Source organism: Dama dama, chromosome 2 (assembly GCF_033118175.1).
Source record: "Dama dama isolate Ldn47 chromosome 2, ASM3311817v1, whole genome shotgun sequence".
Lineage (NCBI taxonomy): Eukaryota > Metazoa > Chordata > Mammalia > Artiodactyla > Cervidae > Dama > Dama dama.
The window spans coordinates 23,752,160-23,762,436 of record NC_083682.1 but is presented as its reverse complement, the minus strand read 5'-3'; the positions used below and the strand labels follow the sequence as shown (position 1 = coordinate 23,762,436).

Here is a 10,277-nt window from a genome sequence, read left to right as displayed (position 1 = left end):
AAATGAAAATGTTGGTCAAATGAAAGATATAACAGAGACAAACTCAATAGGTGGAAAAACATTGACATTTCTTACAAAGAACTGTTGACTGCACTAAGCTCCCTGTGGGAATCATTTAACTTAATTTTCGCATGAAATGAATATTGGTGATTTTGGTTTTTTAGAGTGTTGGAGAGTAGATGCAACTAACACAAGATCACATGGGGCATGAATCTTCTGTGAATTAATTATAGAAAGTGTACACCATTATTACTTAAATCTTATGCAAATTTATATGACTATGAGTAACATAGACATCTAGAATATGGCAAGAAAGAAAAGGTCCTCAGAAATAAAAATAGCAGCATTCATTCTGACTGATTTTAAAAATGCATAAATGGGTGTTTTCTCTTAAGAAGTGAGGAAGTCTTTGAATTCTAAGTATTGTGAAGTTTGTATGCCCATCTCTGGTTCAACCAGGATCATTGTTTTCCTCCAAGAAGCAGGAGAGACTCTTGAGTCCATCCTAAAGAAGATCAGTCCTGGGTATTCATTGGAAGGACTGATGTTGAAGCTGAAACTCCAATACTTTGGCCACCTGATGGGAAGAACTGACTCATTTGAAAAGACCCTGATGCTAGGAAAGATTGAGGGCAGGAGGAGAAAGTGATGACAGAGGATGAGATGGTTGGATGGCATCACCGACTCAACAGACAGGAGTTTGGGTGAACTCCGGAAGTTGGTGATGGACAGGGAGTACTGGCGTCGTTAAGAGTCAGACACTACTGAGCGATGGAACGGCAGTGAACTGAACAGAATCTGTCCCTCCCCCGATAACATTCACTCACATGACCACGTCTGCTCACACATGTACACTCATTTTCTCACTTTTTAAAGTTAGAGCCTTGGAGAGGATAATGGACCCTGGAAATCACTCCTCAGTGACTGAGTTCCTAGTTGCTGGGCTCACAGAACAGTCACAACTCCAGCTGCCTCTTTTTCTCCTCTTCTTAGGAATCTATGTGGTCACGGTGGTGGGGAACCTGGGCAGGATCACCCTGATTGGGCTCAGTTCTCACCTGCACACCCCCATGTACTATTTCCTCATCAACTTGTCTTTATTGATCTCTGTCAGTCCACTATCATTACCCACCCCCCAAATGCTGATGAGCCTTGTGATAGAGAAGAACATTATCTCCTACCCTGAATGCATGGCTCAGCTCTATTTCTCCCTCATTTTTGCTTTTGCAGAGTGTCATGTATTGGCTGTAATGACATATGACTGCTATGGCGCCATCTGCAACCCCTTGCTTTAGAATGTCACATTGTCTTATTACTTCTGCTTCTGCCTCACAGTGGGAGTTTATATTTAAGAATCATTGAATACACAATCCACATAGGATTTTTGTTGAGCCTACTTTTCTGCAAGAACAATGTGTTTAACCATTATTTCTGTGATCTCTTCCCACTCTTGGAGCTATCCTGTTCCAGCATTTATGTCAATGAATTATCAGTTATATTCTTCTGTGTATTTAACATCTTGACTCCTGCCTTAGCTATTCTTGCTTCATACATCTTCATCATCTCCAGCATCCTCCACATTTGTTCCACTGAGGGAAGGACCAAAGCCTTCAGCACCTGCAGTTCCCACATCTCAACTGTTGCTCTCTTCTATGGATCAACAGCATCCATGTACCTGAAGCCATCATCTGTGAGCTCAATGGACCAAGGGAAAGTGTCCTCTGTGTTTTATTTCATCATTGTGCCCATGCTAAACCCTCTGGTCTATAGTCTGCAAAATAGGGATATCAAATTTGCCCTGAAAAAAATTGTAGACAGCAGAAAGTGTAGATGAATAGAAACAACATAATGATGACATATCAGTTATTTGGTTCCCTAAAATATGTTATGCATTAGGATTATTTTTTTTACAAAAAATCAATCATACTTGCCTATATAGGGCACTTCCAAGATTTTAACCAGGCCACTTCTTGAATCTATATTGCAATATTTATATATAAAATCATAATCTGTGATTATGATTAAAGTAAAAAAACTCCTGAAGATAAAGGAGTCTTATTTTTTTATTTTTAATGATAATCCATACAGGAAGACAAAGATTGAGGCAGAAGATGATTTTGAAGTTAATCATAGTAATCTATATTGTTAATTTTATGAATGATAAAACACAATGTCCAGCATTTAAATGGATAACTTTATTTTATATTCACAGTATTATATAAGCAAGTCGTAGTATTGTTTTTCTTAAGAGTAGGATGAAATTGAATGGCATTTGGTTTGTGTAAATGTCATGGTCCCAAACATGATCTACACATCAAGCAAACTCAGTTCACTATAAGACTGAGTTTCTCAGATCACCAGCCCAGGTGGGATGCATGAGACAAGTGCTCGGGCCTAGTGCACTGGGAAGACCCAGAGGAATTGGGTGGAGAGGGAGGTGGAAGGGGGGATCGGGATTGGGAATACATGTAACTCCATGGCTGATCCATGTCAATGTATGACAAAACCCACTGAAATGTTGTGAAGTAATTAGCCTCCAATAAATAAAAATAAATGAAAAAAATAAATAAATAAAAGACTGAGTTTCTTTCCTCCAGATCTCTTCCATGCTTTTTTCCTCTTTATTTCTTCTGATATCATGAAAATAATAAAAAATATTCAAACTTGACTTCATCAAAGTAAAAGATTCATTACAGTCTCAGAGACTTGGGGCTTCCCAGGTGACACTAATGGTAAAAATCTGCCTGTAAATGCAGGAGACACAAGAGATGCAGTTTCAATCCCTGGGTTGGAAAGATCCCCTGGAGTAAGTAATGGTAACCCACTCTAGTATTCTTGCTTGGAAAATTCCATGGAGAGAGGAGCCTTGCAGGATACAGTCATGGGTCCCCAAAGAGTTGGACATGACTGAGCAACTGAGAACATATTAGAGACCTAATTGTTATAGTTGATATAATAAAGCAATATATAGCAATGATTTTTATAAAACAGCCTTAGCATTATTGTCTTATCTTTAGACAAGGAATAGCTATTTATGAAAGCAGATGCTCATGAAAGCCAACATTCCAGCTAAATTGTATCACTGTCATATGGTTCATGCTCTTTCTTTCCATAGCTTACAAATAATCACCATTTTATGTCAATTGTATCTTTGAAGTATCTTTTCTCCTATCCTGTTTTATTGTATTTCTGCTTCTAAGCATCTAACATCTTATATATATCAATTTCCATGACATTCTAAGTACTCAGTTGTTTTCTGTCTCTTCCCAGTTCAAATCATCTTATTATTTGCCAGATTGATGTTCTTTGTCTAATGTGCCATCTTATCTGATATAACAAGTACAGATGCAATGATAGAATTAAAACAATGGCTATGACCTCTTAATAATTTTTTTATAATTGTAAAATCATTTATTAAAGACCTGGTTAAATACTTCCCATTTCTGAACTCTATCTCTATTGGTTTAATCCTGAGATTCAACTGTACAAGCCTGGCTGATGATCACAGCCATATGACCAAGCAGCATCCTGTGAACTGTTGTTGTTGAGATGCTAAGTCATGTCTGACTGTTTATGACCCCATGGACTGCAGCATTCCAGGCTTCCTTGGCCTTTGCCATCTCCCTGAGTTGAGTTTACCTAAGCTCATGTCCATTGAGTTGGTGATGCCATCCAACCATCTCATCCTCTGTCATCCCCTTCTCCTCCTGCCTTCAATCTTTCCCAGCATCAGGGTCTTTTCCAATGAGTAGGTTCTTTGCATTAGGTGGCCAGAGTATTGGAGCTTCAGCTTCAGCATCAGTCCTTCCAATGAGCAGTCCTCTGAGCAGCAGCCACAAAAGTCAGGGTTCCAGACAAGGGTATGATCTCCCTTCCAGGAAATACTTGGAAGCTGGGGTTAGGGACAGGGAGAGTGCAGGCCTGCTGCCCTGTTGCCTATATCCCAAAGAGTATTTCAATAAGCCCTCAATGTGTGTCTCCTTAGATGCCTATTCCTCTTGCTTATGCTTAAAAATAAGCAAAAAAACCTCTTTCGCAAGAAGCCCAGGTGCTTTTCTAAAAGTCATTTGCCTTGAGCTGAGCTCTGGGGTGGGTTAGTCTATCTGTTTATAAGTTTTAAGAACTATGTCTTAGGGACTTCCCTGGTGGCCCAATGGTTCAGGATCTGTCTTCCAATGCAGGGAACATGGGTTGAATCCTTCCTCTGGGAACTAAGATTCCCACATGCTATGGGGCAACAAAGCCCAAATGCTGCAACTAGAGAGACCTGTGCACCACAACTACTGAACCTGCATGCCACAAGACTAAGCAGCCAAAAAAAAAAAAAAAGACTTTTTTAAAAGATCTGTTTCTCAATTCATTATAGTACTATGGGTCTCATGATCACAAACCTTGCTGACTTTCCAGATAAATGTTTTGTGGGCTTCTTTCTTGGGTTCAGGTCTTAACAGTTGGGGTGCCAGATGTGGGGTTCAAGCTGTTAGCTCCTCAAGCAAAAACTCAGGGTTCTGAGGTATGCTGACTGTGGGTTGCTGCAGCGAGCTGTGGTTTATGACAAGATTGTGTCTTAGCCTCTCATATCCACTTCAGTGTGAGCTTTTCTTGTTTCCCAAATGTATAAGAATTAATCAGCTAGTTCCCCTTCCCCCAAAAAGCACCACACAGGAAATTATTTTCTATATAGCTGTAGATCCACTGTGTCCATGGGGAAAGGTGAGTTCTGTATGTTACTACTTTGAAACAGAACACCCATGTGCGTTTTTCTTTTAGTACACTACCCATTAATCAAGCAACAGCTAGTAATTTTTTTACATTGAGGTTTGATAAATGTAAGAACAGAAACTATAAAACTCCTAGAGGAGAACATAGGCAAAACACTCTCTGACATAAATCACAGCAAGATCCTCTATGACCCACCTCCCAGAATATTGGAAATAAAAGCAAAACTAAACAAATGGGACCTAATGAAACTTAAAAGCCTTTGCACTACAAAGGAAACTATAAGTAAGGTGAAAAGACAGCCCTCAGATTGGGAAAAAATAATAGCAAATGAAGAAACAGACAAAGGATTAATCTCAAAAATATACAAGCAACTCCTGCAGTTCAATGCCAGAAAAATAAATGACCCAATCAAAAAATGGGCCAAAGAACTAAACAGACATTTCTCCAAAGAAGACATACAGATGGCTAACAAACACATGAAAAGATGCTCAACATCACTTATTATTAGAGAAATGCAAATCAAAACCACAATGAGGTACCATTACACACCAGTCAGGATGGCTGCTATCCAAAAGTCTACAAGCAATAAATGCTGGAGAGGGTGTGGAGAAAAGGGAACCCTCTTACACTGTTGGTGGGAATGCAAACTAGTACAGCCGCTATGGGAAACAGTGTGGAGATTTCTTAAAAAACTGGAAATAGAACTGCCATATGACCCAGCAATCCCACTTCTGGGCATACACACTGAGGAAACCAGATCTGAAAGAGACACGTGCACCCCAATGTTCATCGCAGCATTGTTCATAATAGGCAGGACATGGAAGCAACCTAGATGCCCATCAGCAGATGAATGGATAAGGAAGCTGTGGTACATATACACCATGGAATATTACTCAGCCATTAAAAAGAATTCATTTGAACCAGTCCTAATGAGATGGATGAAGCTGGAGCCCCTTATACAGAGTGAAGTAAGCCAGAAAGACAAAGAACATTACAGCATACTAACACATATATATGGAATTTAGAAAGATGGTAACGATAACCCTATATGCAAAACAGAAAAAGAGACACAGAAATACAGAACAGACTTTTGAACTCTGTGGGAGAAGGCGAGGGTGGGATGTTTCGAGAGGAATCGGGTGGAGAGGGATGTGGGAGCGGGGATTGGGATGGGGAAGACGTGTAAATCCATGGCTGATTCATATCAATGTATGACAAAACCCACTGAAATGTTGTGAAGTAATTAGCCTCCAACTAATAAATAAATAAATAAATAAATAAAAAAGAAAATTCTTTGTGTTTGCAAGCATTTATGCACATTTAAAACTTAAAAAGTGTTTCAAAAGGTATAAATGTGAATGTGTGTCTGTTAGTCACTCGGTCGTGTCCAGCTCTTTGTGACCCCATGGACTGTAGCCCACCAGGCTCTTCTGTCCATGGAATTCTCCAGGCAAGAATACTGGAGTGGGTTGCCATTTCCTTCTCCAGGGGATGTTCCTGACCCAGAGATTGAACCTGGGTTTCTGCATTGCAGGAGATTCTTTACTGTCTGAATCACCAGGGAAGGCCTAATACACACATACAAATTTTAAAAGTGTTAAGAAAGATAAAAATTTAAAGCCTCCTTAGGAATTTTCTATGTATTTGCAGGGTTATGGATCTCTATCTGAGAACTAGTGGAAGATGTGGTATTAAAATATTAGAATAGATATCACAGTATTTCCAAAACACAAAAAATAGAAATCAAGGACTTGGAAAAAGAGACATACTACAAATGAGAAAAAATTTAATGAATACACAGGATTTGTTAAACATTATGGCGGGAGATATTTTCAAATGTTTTAGTAATTGAAAACAGCATGAATAGGTAAATGCACTCTAAAGTAGGCACTCTGATGGACTTGGGTAATGCTCCCATGCAGAATTTGCTCTCGTTAACTTGGATTCAATCCTATATTAATTTCTTTAAAAAAATAAGAAAAAAGAAAAAAAAAAAAAAAACTGTTCCTGATGTACAATTAGCATGCTCTAGGATCTTTAGTTTGCATTTCACAGGAGTGGACTTTAGATAATTCTTTATTTTCAAATTTAATTGCAATAAGGCTTGGTCGCAATTAGGTTTCAGTGTGCATCACACACACCCACCCACACACACATGCACCATGATGCCCTAAAGATCTTCAGGACTGGTTCAGCAGCTCACTGTGGAACATCAACTTCTTTTAAATTGTTAACTGCTACAACATCTAGCTTCCATCCATCTCTTGGTCTCAGACAATAGCTCTAGATCGATCTTGCATCTTCATCCCTCAGCCATCAGAAGAAAACATGGGGAAGGAGAGGAAATGTCCCCTAACTTGGAGACCACCACTTGAAGCGACAGACCTTACCTCCTCCTGTTTCCCTTTGGTGCAATTTGGTCATGCGATCAAACTCGGCTGGAAGAGAAGTTAAGAAAATACCGAGGTGTCTAGATAGCCATGCGCCCAACTAAGATTCAGGGCATTTATTATTGAGGAAAAATGGGAGAATGAAAATTATGAATAATTAACAATCTCCTCCACTCTTTCAATATTTACATTTAGTCCTAGACATCTGTATGCTGTTTCATCTAGAGTCAACATTTGAATTTACTGGTCCATCTGAGGAAGATGGCAATATGAAATTGATTAAAACAAAATGTGTAGGGCATAAACAAAACATACTACTATTTTCATAACTTTTTAGTATCTACTACAAAGCCCTTAAGTTTTTCCAGGTAGTTTCTGTAATATCTCAACATTTCTGGGTTCATCCCTATGACCTTGGCATGCTGCTTTTCTATCCTGAAATGACTTCATGACTTTATTCTCCTTTCTCAGATTTATGCAACTTTCAATTCTACACACCTTTCTAAACCAAATACCAGCATTTAATTCTCCATGCATTTCTGATCACTCTATTATCAGGCACACTTCCAGTTCCTCACGGATACTAAAATAATCCAAATATTTGTTTGTTTTCTGAGAATATCACGATATCTAACCACAATTAGTATTACACTTGAAAAAAAAACTTTCAATATCTAACCACAATTAGTATTACACACGAAAAAAAAAGACTTTCATGTCTTACATATAAAGTTTATTTCCCTTGATTTTCTACTTTTCACCTAGTAGGAAATCACTTTATCGATAGTTTGATATGAAACTCACTGGAGCTCTAACAAAACGTGTCACATGCTTGTTTACAATACAGAATCCAACAAGAGCTCTGACACACCTGTGTGACACTGTTAAACACATGGGAGCCAAAGGGGGAAAGCAAAATTCTAATTGCTTCTTTTCCCAAGAGTTGATACCTGTGAGATATGAACCTAGTGGGAGTTCACTCTCATTTTTCCTTATTAGACTCTATGAATCAATATCCAGAGTATAAAATTGTCATTCATATCAACCAATCTTTACCAAGAGCCATTTCTTTCATCAGAGGTCAGGACCAGTGACATATCATTACCATGGAGGCTATTAGGCTATGACACCTCAGCACCTAACGGCCCTGCAAGGTTAGTATTCAGACTATTCACCAGCATCATCAGATTTTCTTTTTCGCTTCAGAGAATTTGGGGAGAAACACATAGGTCTGAAATTTCGGGGAACAAGGAGTGTGTGTCTGAATCCCAGTCCTGACTTTTATGCCTTTAGATCTTCTGCTGTGACTCTGTGCTAAGTGCTAAGTCACTTCAGTTGTCTCCAGCTCTTTGTGACCTCATGGACCGTAGTCTGCCAGGCTCCTCTGTCCATGGGATCCTTCAGACAAGAGTATGGAGTGGGTGGCTATGCCTTCCTCCAGGAGATCTTCCTAACCCAGGGATAGAACCTGCATCTCTTATATTTATCTGCATTGGCAGGCAGGTTCTTTACTACTAGCACCACCTGGGAAGCCCTCTGTGGCTGCCTCCAAGTGCAATTACAAATGCAGCTAGCTTTTTTTTTTTTTTTTTATCACTGTCTGTCCTCACTCTAATATTCACACTACATTATGAGCAAGGAGAGGATGAGATGGTTGGATGGCATCACTGACTCAATGGACATGCGTTTGAGCAAGATCTGGGAGATGGTGAAGGACAGGGAAGTCTGGCTTGCTGCAGTCCATGGGGTCACATAGAATCAGACACAACTGAGCAACTGAACAACAACAAATGAGCAAGGACTACTTTATGAGCAAGGACACTTAGCTGTCCCTGGCTGAATAAAATTATGACCAATACTTCCTTCTCTACTCACTTTGATGGAGGTAGTGTAAGAATTTTGTTCACTTATGTGGAGTCTATATTAACATGCTAAGCATCTTTCAAATGATTTTATTAAAAACTCATGTTTATTGATACTTATTGCATGTAAGGCACCATGCCAAATGTTGTATTGAATAAACACTCTAGTGCAGAAGAAAAATCAGTAATAACCCATAATAAATGATACAGGTTTATTTATGTACTAAATATAATATAAGAAATATATTTATGGGCACATAGAAAATTTTCTTATCAACTGGGTCTTCCACGGTTAAAGTTCTTAACTAAATTGACAACATCCACTGGATCATCGAAAAAGCAAGAGAGTTCCAGAAAAACACCTATTTCTGCTTTATTAACTATGCCAAAAGCCTTTGACTGTGTGGATCACAATGAACTGTGGAAAAATCTGAAAGAGATGGGATGCCAGACCACCTGACTTACCTCTTGAGAAACCTGTATGCAGGTCAGGAAGCAACAGTTAGAACTGGACATGGAACAACAGACTGGTTCCAAATCGGAAAAGGAGTCCATCAAGGCTGTATATTGTCACCCTGCTTATTTAACTTATATGCAGAAGACATCATGAGAAGCACTGGGCTGGAGGAAGCACAAGCTAGAATCAAGATTGCCGGGAGAAATATCAATAACCTCAGATATGCAGATGACACCACCTTTATGGCAGAAAGTGAAAAAGAACTAAAGAGCCTCTTGATGAAAGTGAAAGAGGAGAGTGAAAAAGTTGGCTTAAAGCTCAACATTCAGAAAACTAAGATCATGGCATCCGGTCCCATCACTTCATGGCAAATAGATGGGGAAACAGTGGAAACAGTGGCTGACTTTATTTTTCTGGGCTCCAAAATCACTGCAGATGGTGATTGCAGCCATGAAATTAAAAGACGCTTACTCCTTGGAAGGAAAGTTATGACCAACCTAGAGAGCATATTAAAAAGCAGAGACATTACTTTGCCAACAAAGGTCCATCTAGTCAAGGCTATGATTTTTCCAGTGGTCATGTATGGATGTGAGAGTTGGACTATGAAGAAAGCTGAGCGCTGAAGAATTGATGCTTTTGAACTGTGGTGTTGGAGAAGACTCTTAAAAGTCCCTTGGACTGCAAGGAGATCCAACCAGTCCATCCTAAAGGAGATAAGTCCTGGGTGTTCATTGGAAGGACTGATGCTGAAGCTGAAATTCCAATACTTTGGCCATCTGATGTGAAGAGCTGACTCATTTGAAAAGACCCTGATGCAGGGAAAGATTGAGGGGCTGAGGAGAAGGA

General features: G+C 39.3%; 1 pseudogene; it reads left to right on the top strand.

Moving 5' to 3' along the window:
• Positions 1 to 896: 896 nt before the first annotated feature.
• On the top strand, positions 897 to 6,462 carry LOC133066859 (putative olfactory receptor 8G3; annotated as a pseudogene).
• Positions 6,463 to 10,277: the final 3,815 nt, after the last annotated feature.